This window comes from Rhinolophus ferrumequinum, chromosome 23 (genome assembly GCF_004115265.2).
Source record: "Rhinolophus ferrumequinum isolate MPI-CBG mRhiFer1 chromosome 23, mRhiFer1_v1.p, whole genome shotgun sequence".
Lineage (NCBI taxonomy): Eukaryota > Metazoa > Chordata > Mammalia > Chiroptera > Rhinolophidae > Rhinolophus > Rhinolophus ferrumequinum.
Genome location: NC_046306.1, coordinates 26,740,851 through 26,763,661, shown reverse-complemented (window position 1 = coordinate 26,763,661; position 22,811 = coordinate 26,740,851). Strand labels below are relative to the sequence as shown.

Here is a 22,811-nt window from a genome sequence, read left to right as displayed (position 1 = left end):
AACCTGAAGTGCTAGTTGAATAAAACCATGGAGTCCAGGGTTTGAATTTGTCAAATGGCCACATCTGGCAGCATTCCTGCCGCCCCCTGCCCCCCCCCCAACACACACACACACAATTCTGCCACTTTGATACAAATTGAAACCCCTTGGAAAGGAAGGTCTTGGATGGGAGCACACCCATTTAACCAAACTGCAGCTCACACTTTCTAGGGACCACATATCTAGGAGAATATCTTTTTTCCTTCTCATTAAAAAACAAAAATAAAAAACAAACAAAAAAAAGAACTGAATTTGAAAGCTACAGCTCATCTGTTCTATAGCATTGTTACGGAACAGGAAGAAGAAAACCACAGTCTCCCCATCCCAGAGTGGAAAGGCGGGTAGCCTTTGGCGAAGACTTTAATTGAGCCTCAATGTAGCAATTGCAGAGCTTTTCAAAGTGGGTCTTTGCAACGCGGAGGAAACAATTATTAAGAGGTAGTGCGATTTCTTACTCCCATGGGACCCAGGTGCACAGCCTGCAGGGGGGAATTGAAACAAAAGAAAAGGAGCCAGTGATCTTCCACGTAAAAAACGGGAAGTGTAACTCCACTGAGGAAATGTGGTTTTTAAAATTATGGGGTGTGAAGGAAAATGTTGTTCTGTCTCCTTGTGGGTTTTAACTGTCTCTGACAAATATCATTTGTCCTTGGAGACAGAAGAAAAAGAGAGAGAGAGAGAAAGGGAAGAAATAAAGGGGGGTGGGAGGGAGGGAGAGAGAGAGGAAGAGAAAGAGAGAGAGAGAGGAATCGCAGGGTTCATTAGATGCCTTTCCCCCTGATTCAACAGCCACTCACTAGAAAACGTGAAGGATGACGAGGTCTGCCTGCAAAATACGCAGATGGGGAGAAGAATTGGAAGGAAGAGCTCATCCTGGCCTGTGCTATGGGAACTAGAATGTCAAGAGTCAGCCCTCACTGCCCTTCTGGAGCCCGGAGCCCAAAGGTCACTCTCATAGATGGAGTTCCTCAGCACCAGGGGCAAATCCTGGTTGAGGTGAATCACCTGGTAAACAATAGAGTTTCTGAAAAAGTGAGTGTGAGTCCTACAATGAGAATTAAAGAGAAACTGGTGCTCCCTTTTAAGGCAAGAGTAAGATACAAATACCTTCTCTTAGCCCTTCTATTCAACCTGTACTAGAAGTCAGCATAAGACAAGGGAAAAAATAATAAGAATTAGAAAAGAAGAATGCAATTGCCATCATCTGCAGACAATATGGTTCCCTACACAGAAAATCCAAAAGAATCTAGTAAAAACTCATAGAATTAATGAGAGCACCGCAAGTTGGGTACAAGCTCCAGAAACAAAAATCAATAGCGAACTTGACAAGCTTATCCCAAAATTCAAGCCAGGCACCTTTTCGAAGATGTACTTACTTATTCTACCAGAGAACAATATTATAAAGCTATAGTAAATAAAAGAGTGAAGAATTCAGGGACAGGATAGACCAATAGGCCAATGAAATAGAATATAAAGCCCCAGATACAGACACATGTACATATGGAAATTGGCAAATCAAGTTTTCTCCAAAATGTGGAAATTAAGGCTCAAGAGCTAGTTTAATCTCAGTTACAGAGAAATAAAGTGAGATTTTCACATTTGACTGTTTTTATTAAAAGTGTCCACCTCCTATCTCCCCTTATACTCTATTGTGGAGGTGCTTAAAGGGATAAGGGGACAGGACAGAAAAGGGAAATGTGTCCCCCCTCTTGAGCCTGGAGAGAGGCGGCAACATTCAGGTCATGGGGAGACTGCAGTGTCCAGGCATTCCTGCGTTACCTGTAGTGATGGGAACAGAAGGAGACCTGGGAGCCAAGATGCCCTGGCTGCTGCCCGATGGATACCTCAGGAAGAACTCAAGAGACTCTCTTGACACACAGCTGGGAGGCTGGCCCCGCGAATGACTCTACCCAAGTCCAACCAACTATTGTGTATTACAACAGAATTCCTCTACTATGGATAATATGCCGCCACTCACTTTCTAAACATATTCTTCAATGGCCCTTCCCGTGCCAGAGATACGGCTTTCACGTGTCTTTTATCACAATAATCGTTTCCATAGCCTACCAGCCTTAACGAGCAAGCCAAACTGCATAACTTGTGAGCTATGATTCTGCCACCATATATTTACACCGGCTGATTTGTGTCCATTCCTGCCTGCTCCTGGTCTCATCCCTACTCAGCCTCCTCTAAGACCGTGAGAGGAAACCTTGACCTTTTCTGCCTTCGCTCTTATTACCTACTCCAGTTCCTCTCGTGGTAACTGGCTCTCTTTCATGACTCTCAGCCTGTTGGCTGGCTCTGATCTCATGCCCAGCTTCGGGGTCCCCACCCCATCGGGACTGAGCCCTACTAGATACAGAAGGATTCCCCAGAGTGAAGATGTAACTTTGCCCCCAGTGTGAGTATCTCCACTGCCCAAAGTCCCCTGCCTCCTCCCCTCACCAGAAAGATGTCTCCCAGATTTCAGCACCAGTGCAGACCAGTAACGATGACCTATCATTTAGACTCATGTGACCTAGCTCTACTATTGAGCTTGATCCTGGGTCCTGCCCCCATATCTCCTTCCCTCTCCAACCTGCATCCCTGCTGCCTCAGAAACCAATCCCACCCAAATTAGTATCCTTGGTGCCTTTACTGTTTCTCCATGTGCCAGTCAAGGTCTGAGTAGGAATGAATTCAGTTCAGCTGGTTCAAAAGAGAAGACTTGAATGAAGGGTTAAAATGAGCTAGTGCACGTACCTGCCTGCTGGTGGGGAGTGTGTTGCTTCTGGTCCCTGAGACTTAGTGTTAACATAAATAGAAGCCGACACTCTCTGTTTTACCAGGATGTTGTTCCAAGGTGGGACATGCCAACTGCTAAATAATGCAGTTAGCCTGCGATTTTTTACAAGAGTTGTTATGGCAACCATATTTTTAATAGTCACTAAAACTTGGGAAAGAACAAGAAATTGGGACTAAGCGACAACAAAAAGTGATGGGATGACATAAATAAACTCAGAGCTGTCTGGGTCTAAAACACATGCTCTTACCCAGTAAATCAAGAGTCTCCTGCGTACATCACTTCGAAGATCCTCAAGTTGAAGACACAAACTTGGGAGACTGTGATGCCCTGCTCCTAGCATCCACCCCCTCCCTCCAGGAGAGGTCTGTGCCTTGTCTAAATGATAATTCTGCTTCTGGGCCATGGCTGGCCACCGCTGAAGCTCCCTTGGTTCTCTTCCTTCCTGAGAACCTGGAGTGTTAACGAGAGGGTGCTTCTGGGTTTCAAACGCTGGTTGCCCACTATTGTAATCAATCAGATCTGACCCTCCAACCAGTGTTCAGGTGTTTAAAGTGGTCGATTAAGAAATAATAGTTCTTTAATGAATCAGATAATTAATTAGTCAAGGGAGAAGCCAGTATGAGAGTGGGGGAAGCAGGGATATGGAAGGGGAAGAAGCCAAGCATTTCAGGTGGGGCCCCAGGCTCAGCCTGATTCCATGGGGAGCATTGGGCATATATTACACCTCAAACTCCTTGGGGAGCCGAGCATCTGTCCTCCCACATCTGTCCTTGGCTAAGAAGGGAACAGCTTGGGTCTCCCAGGCCCCTCTAGCTCTTTTGGGGGCAAGACGGCTTCACCACCCAAGACAAACCTTCCAGAAAGTACAGATGCCAGCATTCGTAGCAAAGTACACAGCAGCTGGGGATGCACGTGCAGAGCTGAGCAGAGGGACCTCCAGAGATTCTGGGTGGAACAACCGTGTCCACAACACACAACAGCTCCCCTCCTAAAAGCAAGAGCCAATCGTGTTCTACTTCAGGCAACAGATAACGCAACCCTCCTGATGCTGTTGCCTTGACTTCCAGACAGCTCTGAGGATGCACTTCTTTGTTTTCCAGCCTTGGCACGAGTTTTGTGCACCCCCTCTCAGTTTTTCTGTCGGTCCTGCTAAATGTCCGTGATCCTACAGTGAGGGACAAAGGCAGAATTTAATGGATATACTGTTCTCTCCTCTTATTGCAGTCATTTTTCTGGCTTCCCTGTAAACTCTGTACAGAGACCCTGCCCCTTCTCTTGCCTTATGTTTCCGAACAAACTGAATGAATGAATCACCAGGGATGTAGAGGGGGGCTCCCAGATGGGGTGACCTGAGCCCCAGGCAGCTTCAGGGAGTAACTGGGTTCCCGTGACTGGTTCTTTTCAAGCTCAACTCAACAGTCTACCATCGTGTCTTTGTTCCCTTTTGTTAGCCTGTTGTATTCCAGGAACAGAAGAAAGAACTTTTGTTTTCTCCAGGGAGAGAGGAGGGGTGAGGATGGGGTCATTCTGAGAGGGGTAAACTGAGACAGAAATGGGTCAGGGCCTCTGACTGCTCCTCATCCACCCCCATCTCTGTCAGAACAGGAGTTGTTTCCATACCACAAAATCAAAACTCGCGGCAGTTAGCACTTCCCAAGCCATTTCTGGCTATATCTAGGCAGCTTAGGATTGCCATCTATCCCTCAACACACACACACACACACACACACACACACACACACACTGACTGGTACAGAGTAGATAAATGGACCAAATGCTCCTGCCTCAGTTCAACTCTGCAGCTAAGTCCCGTATGTGATGCTTGAATGATCCATATGCTCTTATCATTGTGCTCTCCAAATCCCAGACAGGCTGCTAATTTCTTGGACCCCTGAGTCCCTGAAATTGGTCAGATCTACCATTCATTCATTCATTCAGTCATTTATTCATTCAACTTTTAATTGGGTTCTCACTTTGTGCCTAACATTAAGATAGGCCCAGGGAGTCTTAACTAAAAAATTTCCTAAATAAGGAAATCAGGTCCACAGAGGCAAAGTGCCCTGTGCCAGGTCAACTGAATCTGTTGATGGCAGACAATGGTCTAGAACCCAGTGCTTCCTGGTTCCCAGTCTAAGGTCCGCACATTGGACCACCCACATTCCATCACTCCAGTTACCCCCTGGACCTGCCTGGGACTCAGGTCACCCCATCTTGGAGGCCTCTTTCTACAGTCTTGGCTATTCATTCAGTCAGTTTTTCTGAAACATAAGGCAAAGAGAAGGGCAAGTCTACACAGAATCTGCATGGAAGCTAGAAAAAATGACTGCAACAGGAGAGAACAGTATATCCATTAAATTCTGCTTTGTCTCCCACTCTAGGATCATGGACAATTTGCAGGACAGAGAGGGAACTAACTGAGAGGGGCTGGAACAAAGCTCACACCAGGGCTGGAAAGAGTGAGGGATAGTTGTGGAGAATCAACAGTAGGGTCACACGAGCCCCACCCTGCAGGAGTGAGGAGAAGACTTGTAGGGGAAGAGGCTCCTGAAAACTGAAATATGAGTCTCCTGGTCTTTCTCAGGCCAGGGAGAGCCCTGCCCTGGTAGTCCTGCCAGCTTTACAAATTAAAATACAGGATGCCCACTTAAATTTGACTTTCAGATACATAATTTGGAATAAGTATGTCCAATATTGCAACTCTATCTGGCAATCCTATTCCCAAGGTTTGGATGGGGGCAGGAATACCATAAAGCCAGGATCCTTCCTCCCTTCCCTGGGGGCATTCAGGCTCTCAGGTGCTCTGACTCCTGAAAATTGGATCTATCCTATTTTCTAGATTCAGTCTGAAGTCAACAGAGCACTAGGAAGCAACTGGAAAAGTCAGACAGTTATTAATCAGAAAAGATAGATTCCAAAACATTAAAACCACCCCACCCCTTTGCTGTCAGAATTCCTCAGAAAGTGAGAAGTAGACTTATCATGCTGGAAGATCTACAGCCATCAGGGATGCCCCCTCTAAGAAAGATGCCAAAGAAGATTACCCTAACAGTAGGTAGATACTCCACACACATGAATGAATGAAGAATGAATGAATGTGCAAGCCAGGGCCAGATGGACTATAGGATTCTGCATATCAGCAGGCCACCAGCCAGGAAGTAAGAGGCTAGAGTGGGGTGTCAGGAACCCAACCTCTAAGAGACCGTGCCCCCATCTTGAATGACAACTCCCTCTTGTCTCCCAGGCCTGAGCTCAGTGGAATCCCCCCTCTTCTAAGAGCAAGGCAAGCTCCTGGAGTCAGGGATCTGGTTCACTCATTTAGGACCCCCAGGGCCTAGCTCCGTGTTAGGCAGAAAATAAGAAGACAGTTAAAAGTTAAATGGAATGGGTGAATGAATGAGTGATGGATCTTGCCCACAGGGAGCTGCTCTCAGGAGTCCCAGAAATGAGCAGCTCTCTGGGATTTGGAGTGCACAATTATAGGAATCCACTATCACCAATCCTGAGTCCATTTCATTTATTCAATATTAAATATGCTGAGCTTGTTGAGATCCAAACAGGAAAGAGCTTCATTTACCCATTTTCTTTCAAAACTGCTTGATCCCCACCCCTAGAAAACATCTCAGACTAATCAACCACTTTCAATAATAAGAACAATCTCACTTTAATCTGATTCATTGTTGAGCTATCATAAAGTCAAAACCAGTCTAGTCCAAGTCGAAATTCCAATTTCATGCAATTCTTAGCATCAATTCTCCTTTCAGCTCCTACCTGAACTGTAACTTGAAGACGTGCAATGAGGAAGGGGGCTATGAGCTGTTCTGCCCTTCCTTCGTGTCTTCCTTCCTATGGGGCAAAGCAAGAGAAGGAAGGGAGGATTAGAGAAAACAGCAGAGCATCAATGTACTTAGCTAGTGCTGTTTGTGGTTCTTTTTTGGCTGTCTCTACATGTCTCTTCTGTACATGGCAGGCTGTCAACCTTGCCCCGGTAAGGTGCATTTGGGCGGGTGGGGGCGATGGTCATGTGGAAGTATCTCTACACAAGCTTCCATCCTGTTTAGTTCTCTGAGTTAAGGTACTCTCTGCAGAAACTACATGCCTCCTCCTTTCAGATTCTTACCCCATCAGTTCATCCCAAACCTTCTTCCTGCCTGGAGTCTCTTCACCTCTTGGGCAAGCTCCCATGAAAGCTGCTTAAACCTGGTGACCTTCCATGGTATCCGCTCACTCATCCTCGCTTCCCCAAATGCTGGGGGTGCTCCTTGCTCTGCCATCATGGTCAGTGCCAACTAATATTCCATCTTTAGCATCATGACCTGATAAGACGTAGGCTCTAGTTCCTGTTTCACTTAAATCTCCCAGGTCCAGGATCTCATAAGAATTCTCCCCTCCTTCCTTCCCTGTGGCTACACCAAAATGGGACTACAGGATTCTGCATCTCAGCAAGCCACCAGCCAGGTGTAAGAGGCCAGGTGGGGGGAGTGTGGAAGAACCATGGACAGAGGAGAGGAAATACCACAGCAGCTCCCACAAGACTGAGCTCTCCTTTCCCAATGACTCGCCAATCATCATTTCAAATAGATGGTCTCATAAAGACTGGACTTAGGAGAAGAGGTTGATGACCATTGACCTTAATCTAATATTTTCTTCGTAATTCTGGTATAGGTATGTATTGCACTTCTCTTTGAAATGAGGGTAACTTCACCTACGATCCTCATTTTTAGGGCTCCACCAAAATTCCATGACATCAGGAAAACACCCTTCAACTCCCTGTTAAAGTCCACTCATTCACTCATTTATCTATTTATTCATTCAACATATTGTTAGAGAGTCCCTTATTGAGTGTAGCAGTGGGAGACCTAACTTAAGGAATCTAGAGGGAAGATCTCACTAGGAGAGGACATCTGGTTCCAAGACCAAACTGAACCATCAGTAATAATGGGCTTTAAAAACAAAAATGAAACAGTGTGATCAAATGGCCACATTAATATATGTAAAAATCTGACTCTAGGGACAAAACATCCACCTTGCACTCTGGGGCTCACACACTGAGAGCATTGGGTTCTATTTGGAACATTACATTTCCATAAGGATGTTGATAAAACTGGAGTTGGTTGCCAGAAACAGCTGCACAGGATGGTGAAGGGTATGGAAAACCATGCTCTAGGAAGGAGAGAAGAGTTCACCCAAGAAAAGAGGAAGCCTTGCAGGCAGCCGATAGCTCAGTTGGTTAGAGCGCTAGCTCGTAACAACAGGGTTGCCAGTTTGATTCCCACATGGGCCAGTGAGCTGCGCCCTCCTCAACTAGATTGAAGACAACCGAGCTGCCCGCTGAGCTTCCGGAGGGGCAGCCGGATGGCTCAGTTGGTTAGAGTGGGAGGCTCTCAACAACAGGGTTGCCCGGCTCAATTCCCGCATGGGATGGTGGGCTGTGCTCCCTGCAACTAAAGATGGAAAATGGCAACTTGACTTGGAGCTGAGCTGTGCCCTCCACAACTAGACTGAAGGACAATGACTTGACTTGGAGCTGATGGGCCTAGAAAAACACACTGTTCCCCAACATTCCCCAATAAAAAATTTAAAAACAAAGAGGAGGCCAAAGGGGGATGGAAAATAGTAACTGCCTTCAATATTTGAAGGCTAGTCATATGAATAGTGACCGTGCATGTGAGGTATAAATCAAGAAATACAACTACAAACAATGATGGAAATTCCCCCGGAATACAGATTTGGGTTGTGCATATTAAATCACTTCTTATATTCAGAACCATCTAATAATTTGCACTCCTGCCAATGAAGCTGTGAACTCAGATCTGGTTAACCATCTGTCAGGGGTTGGTACAGGGAGCTTCTATACTGCAATGGTTTCAAACAGCATCTGAAGCACATGTTAAGATGCAGATTCCTAGATCCCACCTAGGTCTGAAAATCAGTTAACCTTTGGGGAGGGCCCGGGTGCCTGTATGTTTCAATAAGCTCCACCGGTGATTCTGAAGGGCCAGCCAGGACTGATAATCAGTGCCCCGTGGGGGTAGGTAAGTATACTATGGCCATTGACAGCTCCCAGACTGAACTATTTTAGGAAATACTTAGTAGAAGAAGTAAGTTTGAGATTTTTCTAACTGAAAATAATGGACTGAACACCCAATTATCTCCTAAACCTACCTAAGAAACACTAACAAAAAGGCTTTGTAAAACACGTAAACCATTAACATGAAGATAGTAAGAGAGGAAATGGCAGCCACATTTTGGAAGCTGGGTAGCCCTAGGAAAGTAGTACCTGAACTAGGAACACAGGAAAGTGGAATCTAAAGTCAGCAGGGGAGAAATCCAAGAAACAACTTCCTTTGCTCAGCAGAACTCCCAAAAGTTCAGGCATTCGTGGGGACAGGACGAGGGTGATGCTGACAACAGAATGCAGTTGAAAGTCTGGGTCACAAGCAAATGGACTCCCAGATTATCCATCCGAAGACTGAAGGATTTTCCCCCAGAGAGAACCAAGTGGAGACACCAGGCACAGCTGAGGACTAAAGCTACATATTGAAGACTGAAAAATAAGCAAAAACTCTGTCTACGTACTGAATGTTGACACCCCACGCCTCATCCTCCTCTTGTCCCCTGAATTTTGTAGCCAGGGTCATCTCCTTCGGCTAGACAAGCTTGTTTTTTTCCACCTCTGGAAATCAACCCAATCCAAAGAGAAAAGACCTAAAGATATTGGCATGGAGTTTCCGTAACATAATGGAAGCCAAGTCACTCTGTGGTGAGACCCAAGGTCAACAAGTGTCACCCAAGTGCACAGAGCTTCGTATTCATCTTAGTGACCTGTACTTCAAGGTGAGCAGACAACCAAACATCTGAGGAAAGCCATGGACAGAGACAAACACAATAATTAGAAAAAATTTAGAGGCTAGAAATAAATAAATAAAATATAATACTATATAAATATTGCATTATATACTAAAGTATTCTTATATAAATACGAGTATATGCTATAAATAAAATATGTACTATATTTATATTCTGCATATAATAATAAATATAATATATATGACAATTCCATTTCTCCTATACATGTGTTACTGGGAGGCATAAATAGAATGTTCAAAGCAAAATTGTTTCTAATTTGAAAGAGGGATACAACCCTAAACGTCCATTGACAGAAGAATGGATCAATAAATTGTGATAATATTCATAAAATGGAATACTATATAGCAGAAATTTTTTAAAAAATTTCTTGTATTCATATTTTGGAATAAACAGCAGGAAAATGATTGAACCTCTGCTGTACATATCAACCTGGACAGGTCTCAAAATTAATATTGACTAAGAGAAATAAGTCACAGAGAGACCACACATCTCACCTCTAAGATTCACCTTTGAATTCCTCTAAACTTTTCAAGGTCATGTTTCCATCAGAAGTGGCTTTTGGGAAATCTCTCACCAGCATTGGGTGCTCAGCCCATTCAAACCACAAAAGGGGTTATATTGGTGGGGGAGGCAGGGAAGGGCTAGAGAGGGGAGCTCTTAAAACCAGCTTGTTTAAAGAGCAGCTGGAAACTTTACATGATAGAGTTCAGCTCTGTTTCCAAAGGTTTCAATCCAAAATTCCACTCCTAGGATGTTATTTGTACCAGGTCTTTCACAATTCCTTCATGGCCTCATTCTGTGCACAGCCTTTAGTTACATAAAAGACAGCCACTCCTTGTGATGGGTGTATGGTGGGACAGTAATTGCAAGATGTAAACAAAACCTCCCCTTTCCCACTTCTCCTACTGTACCTGTGACCTGTGCCCAGCTGGGAGGCCTCCCACACTCACTGCCCCCAGACAGCACCGTGACACCGCAAACACTCCCTCATTCCCACCCCCCTTCAACCCTAAGAACCTAGAGACACACACACATTTGCAGAAACATGGAGTGGGTGGGTTTGGGGGTGGGGCAGGGAATCTTAAATGGGACTGAGTTTAAATTTGAAGCGGCCTGTACATGACTGTAGTAAGTTTTATGTATTTAGGTAGAAAGGGGGCTCTCTTGATGTAGGCTACCCCAAAAGCAGACCCTGAGGAAAGATTTAAGTGCAAGTGGCTTATCTCTAGGAGGTGGTCCCTGAAAAGACTGGTAAGGGAGTTGGGAAAAGAGATGCAAAAGGAAGGCCGCCCATAAGGACTGCATTGACGAGCAGATCACTGCTGCGGGCAATGGGAGCTCAAACTGAGAAACGTCTGGGAGCCCGCGTGGAACACCCTTGGAGCCCTCACCCACCATCAATGAGAACCAGGAAGCTGGATCAGTCATTGGTTAAGTTGGTCCCCTGGTCCTTCCAGCCTGCCCTATCCATCAGGAGTGGCCAGAGAAAGCCCCCAGGGAAAGAGGCACAGTCAGAAGCTATAGGGTTACCCTCTACTGGAGCAATGAATGCTGAGGGACTATGCAGGGCCATCAACAGTGTTCTGCTTCAGAGGTTCAAGATGACTGTTTCTTTTTAGAAAACAAAGGCAATTTCAATTTTGCACTCCTGAGTTCTGGGGCTTTGAAATATGGTTTTAGGGTCACAGCAAAATCAAGCAGAAAATGTAGAGTTTCCGTATCCCCCTTGCTCGCAAACGTGCACAGCCTCTGCCGTTATCGACGTCCTTCACCAGAGCGGTGCATTTGTTACAATTGATGAACCCATATTGATACATCATTATTACCCAAAGTCCATAGCTTACATTTGGTGTTGTATATTCTAACGGGTTTGAACAATGTATAATGACATGGGTCCACCATGACAGTATCATACAGAATAGTTTCACTGCCCTCAAAATCCTCTGTGCTCTGCCTGTTCATCTCTCTCTCTCCCCGACCCTGGCAACCACTGACCCTTTTATTGTCTCCATAGTTTCGTCTTTCCAAAATGTCATGCAGCTGAAACTATACAGTAGGTAGCTATTCAGATTGCCTTCTTCACTGAGTAGGAACATGCGTTTAAGGTTTCTCCATGTCTTTTCATGACTTGATAGCTCATTTCCTTTTAGGGCTGAATAATATTCCATTGCCTGAATGTAATATCACAATTTATTTATCCATTCACCTACTGAAAGACATCTCGGTTGCTGCAAAATTACCATCAAATTTTGGTAATTATAGAACTGTTATAAACATCCATGGGCAGATTTTTCTGTGGACATAAGTTTTCAACTCCTTTGGGTAAATACCAAGGAACACAATTGCTGGATCATATGGTAAAAGTCTATTTAGTTTTGTAAGAAAACCCCCAAACTGTCTTGCAAAGTGGCTGGACCATTTTGCATTCCTACCAGCAACGAATGAGAGTTCCTGTTGCTTCCATATCCCCCCACCAGCACTTGGTGTTAGTGTTCCAGATTTTGGCCATTCTAATAGGTGTGTAGTAGCATTTTGATTAATTTTATAATATTAAAAAAATATTAAAAAATGTTTCTTGAGGTTAAATATCGTCTCCTAAGGGAAGGAGAAAGTTGACCTCTGTTCTGAGACCTCTTCATAAGAATTAAATGCAAGAAGGACACCTTAAACCTGAGGGGTCTGTGGGAAGGGGCTAGAAGCATCCCCTCTTTCCCCACAGCTGTTGGTTCCACCTTTGGCCTCATTCCCCTTCTTCCTCTCCGTTATCCTTCCCTCCTCCAACAGCCACTCAGAGGCTGATGTTTATAGAACCCTTACCATGTGCCAGGCTCAACAGACGTTAGGTGTCATGATTATGTTATTACCCCCAGAACACTCCCAAATGTTTGAAAACACCTTCAAATAGAATGTATTTTAAGTGGAGTTGGGAAATGGGATGGCTCCATAAGGAGACAGTGCAAACAGATGCCATGGGGAGAGAGTGCAGGGTAGACAATTTAGCAAGAGGATTTCATTCCAGAAGGCTCTGCTGTTTGTGGGTGACATTAAGTCACTAAAACTGCTGCATTTGATCCACTAGGAAGTGGGCAGGGTTAACACAGATATTCGTGTGCTGCCAAGGAAATTTTCCTGGCTTGTGAATCCCCGAAACCTGGAGAGTTAGTGAGGGGTCAGTGGGGTTAATTTATCAGCTCCCCAAATGGAGTTGGATGTGTTTATGCACAGTATGGAAAATGGGAGCAGGTTCAGATAACCTTCAACTTGATAACCTTCTCAACATTTAAAATAATTAGTGTGGGGGCGGCCAGATGGCTCAGCTGGTTAGAGTGGGAGCTCTGAACAACAGGGTTGCCGGTTCGATTCCCACATGGGCCAGGATTCCCACATGGGCCAGTGAGCTGCACCCCCCACAACTAGATTGAAGACAACAAGCTGCTGCTGAGTTTCCAGAGGGGCGGCCGGATGGCTCATGCTGGTTGGAGCACAAGCTGTCAACAAGGTTGCCGGTTCAATTCCCACATGAGATGGTGGGCTGCGCCCCCTGCAACTAAAGATTGAAAATGGTGACTGGACTTGGAGCTGAGCTGTGCCCTCCACAACTAGATTGAAGGAAAACTAATTGGAGCTTATGGGCCCTGGAGAAATACTCTGTTCCCCAATAAAATTTATTTTAAAAAAATCAGTGGAAAAAAAAGCAACTCAAGGATATATACATGGATGTGTATATACAGACACATATGCAAGGTTCCTTGACAATTACTTTATAAAAAGAGGATCACGTTTTACATGCTTTTTTATATCTAGCTTTTCTTACTCAGCAATACTTGAGAAAGTATCACCAAGCCATCTGCATAACTCGGACATGCTCCCTTTAATGACTGCATGATACTCTATAGCGTGATTATGCCATGTTCAAGCCTGCCTCCACATGTGGCATTTCTTATTCTATTCCTAGTTTGTTTTTGGCACAACAAACAATATTGTAATAAACATCTCAGGACCAATGTGGTCTTGCACAGACTGGTGATTTTAGTTCATGGGATAGATTTCCAGAAGAGTGTTACTAAGACATACGTAGATGTATTTTACAAATTTCCGTTTTACTTAGGCATAACTTACATACAGTCAAGTACATAATTCTTAAGTGCATGGCTCAAAGAATTTTTAAAGAATACATGTGTTTTTTTAAATTATGATAGATGTACCAGATTGCCGTTTATAATTCACATTTCCACAGCAACAAGTGAAAGTGCCTTTGGCCCTCACATCTCTGGCAGTGATTTTTCCCCCCAATTTAATGGGTATACAGTGATATTCATTGTTACTTGAATTTGCATTGCCCTGGTTGCTGGTGAGTTTCAGCCTCTTGTCACTTATAGCTTGATTCTGAATTTGCCCATCCGTGAATCATCTCTTCAAATCTTTGCCCATTATTTTCCATTGGGTGCTTGATCTTTTCCTTGTGAATTTGTGAGACCTCTTTGAATATTAACGATATTAACTCTGTCATCTGCATTATTGATGTTTCCCCCAGTCTAACAACTAGCATCACCTGTGGTTCCTTTGTTCCACAGAAGGCAGTTAACAGCAGTTAAAGGTGGGGGGGTGATGTGGGTAAAGATTTTAGAAGGAAGAAGGGAAGGAGCAAGAAAGGAGAAGACAAAAAAGACTGCATTTGAAGTAAACCCTGTACATTTATGTAAAATTATGTGTAGGTGTAAAGAAGTACAAAAGTAAAAATATTTTAAAAAGAGATCATGGGACTGCTTTTCTTTTTTAATTAAATCTTTTTATACTGAGATCATTCTAGATTCACATGCAGATGCAGGGAATAATACGGAGAAGTTCGCTATGCCCTTTATTCTGTTTCCCCAATAGTAACTATGGTAAAATATCACAGCCAGGGTACTGACATAGTCGAGACAGGGAGCAGTTCCATCACGACAGGGACCCCTCCTGCTTCCCTCCTGCAGTCACCCCACCTCCCTCCATCTTTACCCCCTCTGCGCCCCTGGCAACCATTAATCTATTCTCCACTTCCGTAATTTTGTCCTCCCAAGGATGTTGTAGACAGAATTGGATAACATGTAAGTTTGTAGGAGCGGTTTTATCACTTGGCATAAAGCTCTGGATATTCGTGCAGGTTGTTGAGTGTATGGACTGCCATCCGTCTTTAGTGCTGCATAGTATTCCATGGCATGGATGCACCAGGACCGGTCTACCTGTTCACCCATTGAAGGGCATTACTACAAATAGAACTTGTGTACAAGTTCTTGTGTGGACAAGTCTTCATTTCTCGGGAGATAAATGCCCAAGAGTGCCATTGCTCGGTCATCTGATAGGTGCCTGTTTATATTTTAAGAAACTGCCAAACTGTTTTCCAGAGTGGCTGTGCCACTGTACATTCTTGACAGCAATGTCTGAGTGATCTTATTTGTCCGAATCCTCACCAGTGTTTGGTGTTGTCACGACTTCCTGTAAGCATGCTGATCGGTGTAGGTGTGCGGTGATATCTCATTGTGGTTTAGGCACAGTTGGGGAGTAGGGATCCCAAGCGGTCACGGGCTCATGCAGCTGATCGTCCATGCAGCCTCCCCTCGCAGCCCAGCACTCAAACGCCCCCAGCCAGGCCAGCGATGCACTCTGCTCCGTACAGCGCAGTGGCCAGGAATTGCAGGTGCCCGTCTTATCTCTCCTGGTGACTGAGGGGTGCTCTCCTTCCTTAACACCTTGTTTCTCTTACATACTTGGAGATGAGATGGATCACACTTGTTACCCCTCCAGCTAACCAGAGCTCCTTCAAGATGCAATAAGACGGAAATCTCAAAGACGTTTTGAGAGGACTCAGGATCACTCATGAGCTTATCCATGCCACGGATACTTGTTGTGGTCTTCTACACAAAACTAAGGCACTGGTATGAAACATAGTGTAATATGATGGTTATGATTACGTTGGAATGCCAGTGGAAACCATACAGTTTAGGTTTGAAGCCTCAATTCCCACCTACTAGCATACGGCCTTGGACAAAGTCTCTAGTCTCTCAATGGCTCATGGAATTGCTACAGGGATTAAATTGAGATAATTCTTATGAAGAGTGTAGAGCGGTGCCTGGCACATAATAGGACTCAATACACTAACTATTATGATGACCATTTGGGGGTGCACAATCTATGCAAAGCACAGCTCTAACTGATCTACTTAAATTCTGTCTCTTAATTCTTACAGTGGCCCCGCGGAGTAGATGCCACATTTTCATAAAAGATGGAACTGAGTTTTGTTGAGGCCCGTACTATGTACTGGACATTGTGTGAGGTGATGCAAACAGGGGGGATAAGACACCCTCAATGCTGACAAGTTTGTGGAAGAGACAGAAAGAGAACAAAGCAATGACCATCCGGAGTGATGGGTGAGTGGAGGTGAAAGCATAGAGCGTAAAGTCAATTATGCGGCCACAAAGCCATTTATCGACTTGTCCATCACTTCCTCCTCATGCAATGTCCCCCAGACACATCTTACATTTCCATGGACTTGTGCTTCTGTTTCTGGACTTCTCTTGTGTTTGTCAGTCTAGTTTTATCTCCTTATGACAATATCAAACTGCAATATCACCACAATCTGGTTCTTTTCTGTCAAGAGTGTCTTGGCTACTCTTGGCTCTTTACTCTTCCATATAAATGTATAAATCAGCTTGTTGCGTTTCAGGATAATTTTATTGCAATTTTTTTTGGAATTACATTGTATTTATAGCTTGATTCTGGGAAAATTGACACCTTGATGGCCTTGCATCTCCCCAGTCACAAACATGGCACTTCTCTGCATTTATTTAGATATTCATTAATATCTTTCAATAAAATGTTATCATTTTTCTCGATAATGTCTTGCTCTGACAAGTGAAAATTCTGAGTTTACGTGGAAAGCCTTCTTATGTTAATTTCCAAAGTGCTCATGTAGTTAACACTGATTTTCATTAGCAATTGCCTGTTGCCATAAGACTTCAAGAAGAGCTCTTCAATCTAAGTTCTCATCAGCGAGGCGCAAAGGCTGGGAGGAAATATCCAGGAAGCTTTTAATTAGTTAATTTTCTCATCCACTTGCACAAGAGGAAAAGAAAATGCTCACTGCTTAGGCAGTGCTCCAAGATTTAAATAGGTTTTCAAGAGTTATAGTCTGTCACTTTTCCAACAGACACTTAAACACCATGTGCTTGGCAGCATGCTAGAGACTACCAGGAACAGATGGGAAATATATTGTAGTTGGTCCCTGTCCTCCTAGAATTTACAATGTCCCTATACAGCCAAGTCATCGCTGAGTCATTCTAAATTCCACAGCCCAGCGCTTCAAGCATCCCAACCACTGATTTCAGTTTGTTCTTCCCATTTGGCCCAAGGCAGAGTGATGATGATGACTAAAAATATGGTTCTTCTTTATTCCCACAATATACTTTCAAAAAACATTTGCCATCTGCACCCCTTTTTTAATGGAACCCGTGGTTCACTCATCCTCTCCCTCATAGGGAAGGAGCCAAGGGCCTCCCCAGTTCACTAATTGATTTTTTTCCCTAACATATGTGAGTTTCTTGTATTACGTTAGGTAGTATTTCTATCACAAGCCTTTATCTACAACTGGAGAACAAAATACGTTGCTTGCTTTTAAAGAAATTTTATGTCAGCATTTGAGGAGATATTTTTTGGAGGAGGAGACTTAACAAAGGGTTAAAGAGAAGTTGAAATCTACATCCGTGGAGAGAAAAAGACTGAAGTTGCCGCATTTGCACTGATGAAAGAATAAGCCTAGGGTACAGGATAAAGGAAGAGGGGTGCATATCTCCCTGCCTGCAACTTCCAAAGGAAAAATAATTTGAAACTATGAAATATAATTAAACTGGCAAAAAGAATATTGCATACACCTTTTTTTGGCAGGTAAACTGTGAAACGTAAGTTACATTGCCATTCTGCACCAAAATAGAAACTATAAATCTTCCATCAAGGTAAGAAAGAAAATGTAAGACCACTTTGGGATAATTCAGACTCCTACATCGTTCAGATTATGCCATCTCTACATCCGTGCACCAAATTACTTTTTATGTTAACACATGTGCTGTTCTCCATGGTTAGGTTCACACATTTCATATTTCCCTTCAGTCACTAAACACTTTAGGCATGTTTGGCTGTGGTTTCTTTCTAGCACTGCACTGTCCAAGCCAGTAGCGATCAGTCGTATGTGCCTATTTAAATTTTAATTAATTTAAATTAAACAAAATTTAAAATTCATTTCCTCAGCCACCGTAGGCACATGTCAAATGCTCAGTGGCTAGTAGCTATTACATCCAACAGCACAGATTAAGGCCATTTCCTTCCTCACAGAAAGCTCTACTGTACAGTGTTCTTTATAATGGGAAAAATTTAAAAATCAAATTAGAAGAAAGGTCTGTCTTCTTTCCTTCCTAAATCCAGTACTCCCCCTTCCTTTCTTCCCTTTCTATCGCAGCCTCTTCATACATCTGGTTCAGAATTCCTGGAAGGATTAGACAGGGTTCTCCAGGGTTGATGAGTGTGAAGAGGCTCCTGAACGTTACAGCAATGACCCCCAAAATTGTTCTATACAAGCAGCCCATCAGTCAAAAGACTTGAGCTGCAATCAAAGACATTTTAAAAGAATGAACGCTATTTATCTATTAAATAACAAATATTTAATAGATATTTTTATAATTGTATTACTAGGTCAATAGTTTGTTGTAATGAATAGTTCTCATTAAGATAGCATTAAAATATGTTTATTAGTAGTATTTTGAATTAAACATAATTCAATTTTTTTAATTGACTTAACATTGTGTGATAATATAATTTGAAGATCTGTTTCTTTCAACACTTGATTTTGATTAATGTCATCGTTGAAAAAGACTGTCACAGAAAGTAAATGCAGTAAGGACATCACTGGATGTGTTCTCCTAAATCATGATATTCATTTTTCCATCTCTTCTACCACAATTATGCAAAAATTTGCGTTGACACTTGGCAAGTAAATCACTACCGTGTTTCCCCGAAAATAAGCCCTAACCAGAAAATAAGCCCTAGCATGATTTTTCAGAATGACATCTCCTGAACATAGGCCCTAATGCGTCTTTTGGAGCAAATCTTAATATAAGACACGGTCTTATTTTCAGGGAAACACAGTATGTTCCCTGATGCTCTTGCAGACTAAGCAGAGGGTGTTGTGTTCTTATATATTTAACAAAGTGTTTCAGTTCAAAACCTACTGAAATACTTCATTTGGGAGATTTAAACAATTTGACAGTTCTGTTCCCAAGTTTTTTCCCCCCTCATTTTTTTATTGTGGTAAAAACAAGCATAACATAAAATTTGTCACCTTAACCAATTTTAAGAGTATAGTTCAGTAATGTTAACTATATTCACATTGCTGTAAACAGACCTCCAGAATGCTTTCATCTTGACAATATGAAAATGGATACCTGTCAAACAATCCTCTTCTCCCCCCGCCCTACTGCCACTGGTAACCACCTTTCTACTTTCTGTCTCTATGAATTGTGACTACAGTTGTCCCTCAGTATCCATGGGGGATTAGTTCTAGGACACCGCACAGATACCCAAATCCACAGATGCTCAAGTCCCTTATAGAAAATGGCATAGAACAAGGCATACAGTCGGCCATCCACGTCTACGAATTCCCAACCACAGAAAGAAAATACTTTGAATTCATGATGCGAAACCTGCGGATAAGGAGGGACAACCTGTACATTAGATACTTCATATAAGTAGAATATCACAAATCTTATTTGTCTTTTGTGACTTGCTTATTCATTTAGCATAAGGTCTTCAAGTTTCATCCATGTTGTAGCATGTGATAGGATATCCTTCCTTTTTAAGGCTGAAAAATATTCTATTTATGTACATACCACATTTTGTTTATGCATTCAATTGTTGAATATTTGGGTTGCTTCTCTCTCTTAGTTATTGTGAATAGTGCCACTACACACATGAGTGTACAAATATCTTTTTGAGATTCTGATTTCAATTCTTTTGGATAAATACTCAAAGTGTGATTGCTGGACAATACAATAAGTCTATTTTTAATTTTTTGAGGAATCTTTGTATTGTTTCCCATAGCAGTTGCATCAGTTTGTAAGCCTTCCAACTGTGCATTGGGGTTCTAATTTTTCCACATCCTCATCAATACTTATTTTCTGTTGTTATTTTTTTTTAATAGTAGCCGTCCTAATGAGTGTAAGGTGTTATCTCATGGTTTGATTTAAATTTCTCTGATGGTTAGTGATGTTGAGCATCTTTTAATATGCGTGTTGGCCATTTCTACATAATTTTTAGAAAAATACTTGTTCAAGTCCTTTGCCCATTTTTTAATTGGGTTGTTTGAATTTTTGTTGCTAAGTTATAAGAGTTCTTTGTATATTCTGGACATTATTAACTCCTATCAGATGTATGATTTGCAGATTTTTCTCTCATTCCATAGATTGCTTTTTCACTCTTTTGAGTGTCCTTTGAAGAACAAAATTTTTTAATGTGGTGTAGTTTCAATTGTCTATTTTTGCTTTTGTTGCTTGTACTTTTGGTGTCATATCCAAGAAATCATTGCCAAGTCCAATGTCATGAGCTTTTCCTTTATATTTTCTTCTAAGAGTATTATTTTTTAGGTCTTAAGTTTAGATCTTTGATTGATTTTGAGTTGTTTTTTGTATATGGTGTAAGATAAGGGTCCAACTTCATTCTTTTGTATATGGATATCCAGTTTTCCCAAAGTCATTTGTTGAAGAGACTGTTCTTTCCCCATTGAGTGGTCTTGATCTCCTTGTCAAACATCACTTCATCATATACACAAGGGTTTATTTCTAGGCTTTCTGTCTTATTCCATTGTCTATTTGTCTGCCTTTATGCCAGTACCATGCTGGGTTTTTTGTTTTTGTCTGTTTGTTTGTTTGTTTTCTCATTAAACTTTGTTTTAATGGGTCTCAAAATTCTGTGACAGATTTTTGGTCAAGTTGTTTCCATTAAAAAGTACTGATTTTAAAAACTAGTAACTTAAAAACTGCCACACAAAAATATAAGTGGCCCACAAAACATTCTCCTTTCCTTCTGAAGGTTTTACGATGCATTGTAATCATTAACCAGTATTTTACTATTACACTTAAATGGCCAATTGAGACAAACAATTCTGAGACTTCCACCACTGATTAAGACTGGGGTGGCAGATATTGGGGATAATATTCATTTAGTCTTCTGAGCTTTCTGGGCAGACTTGGTGACCTTGCCGGTTCCAGGTGCTTTCTTGTCTGCTGCTTTGATGACGCCCACAGCAACTGTCTGTCTCATGTAACGAACAACAAAACGGCCCAGAGGAGGGTAGTCAGAGCAGCTCTCAACACACATGGGCTTGCCAGGAACCATGTCAATGACGGCAGCATCACCAGATTTCGGAAACTTCGACCATCTTCCAGGTTTTTCCCTGAACGACGATCAATCTTCTTCAGCTCAGCAAATTTGTAAGCAATGTGAGTTGTGTGACAATCTAGCACAGGTGCTTATCTGGCACTGATTTGGCCTGGATGGTTCAGGATAGTCACCTGAGCAATGAAGCCAGCTGTCTCCATTGGTGGGTCATATTTCCTGTCACCAGCCACATTGCCACGACGAACATCTTTGACAGACACATTCTTGACATTGAAGCCCACATTGTCCCCAGGAAGAGCTTCACTCAAAGCTTCATGGTGCCTTTCACCAGACTTGACTTCAGTTGTAACACTGACTGGAGCAAAGGTGACCATTTATGCCGGGTTTGAGAACACCACTCTCCACTCGGCCCACAAGGACAGGACCAACACCACCAATTTTGTAGACATTCTGAAGGGGCAGACGCAAAGGCTTATCGGTTGGACGAGTTGGTGGCAGAATGCAATCCAGAGCTTCAAGTAGTGTGGTTCTACTGGCATTGCCATCTTTACAGGTGACTTTCCATCCCTTGAACCAAGGCATGTTAGCTCTTGGCTCCAGCATGTTGTCACCTTTCCAACCAGATAGATATTGGCACAAATGCAACTGTGTCAGGGTTGTAGCCAATTTTCTTAATGTAGGTGCTGACTTCCTTGACAATGTCCTCGTATCTCTTCTGGCTGTAAGGCGGCTCAGTGGAATCCATTTTGTTAACACCCACAATTAGTTGTTTCACACCCAGTGTGTAAGCCAGAAGGGCATGCTCACGGGTCTGCCCATTTTTGGAGACACCGGCTTCACATTCACCAGCACCAGCAGCAACAATCAGGACAGCACAGTCAGCCTGAGATGTGCCTCGAATCATGTTTTTCATAAAGTCTCTGTGTCCGGGGCATCAATGATGGTCACATGATACTTGATGCTCTCGAATTTCCACAGGAAGATACCAATGGTGACACCACGCTCGCGTTCAGCTTTCAGTTTATCCAAGACCCAGGCAGACTTGAAGGAGCCCTTTCCCATCTCAGCCGCCTCCTTCTCAAATTTTCCCATGGTTCCTTAGTCGATCCCACCACATTTGTAGATCAGATGACCAGTAGTGGTAGACTTGCCGGAATCCATGTGTCCAATGACAACGACATTGATGTGTGTCTTTTCCTTTCCCATTTTGGGTTAGAGTCAGCGGTGGTTTTCACTACACCTGTGTTCAGGTGGCAAACTTGTGAAAAAAAGACCACACTGTTTTGATTACTGTAGCTTTGTAATGTTTTGAAATCAAGAAGTGTGAGTCTTCCAATTTTGTTCTACTTAAAAATTGTTTTGGCTATTTGAGGTCCTTTGAGAGTTTATATGAATTTAAGATAAATTTTTCTATTGTTATGAAAAATGCCATTGGGATTCTTTTATTGGCATTGCACTGAACCTGTGGATTGCTTTACGTAGTATTAACATCTTAAAAAGATTAAATTCTCCAATCCATGAATACAAGATCTCTTCATTTATTTCTGTGTACTTTAATTTCTCTCAATAATGTTTTGTTGTTTTCAGCATTGAAGTCTTTCACCTCTTTTGTTAGGTTTATCCCTAAGTATTTCATTCTTTTTTAATGCTATTGTAAATGAAAATGTTTTCTTTATTTCCTTTTTGGATTGTTCATTGT

General features: G+C 42.7%; 1 pseudogene; it reads right to left on the bottom strand.

Moving 5' to 3' along the window:
• Window positions 1-20,929: 20,929 nt before the first annotated feature.
• Window positions 20,930-22,318, bottom strand: LOC117015655 (elongation factor 1-alpha 1-like; annotated as a pseudogene).
• Window positions 22,319-22,811: the final 493 nt, after the last annotated feature.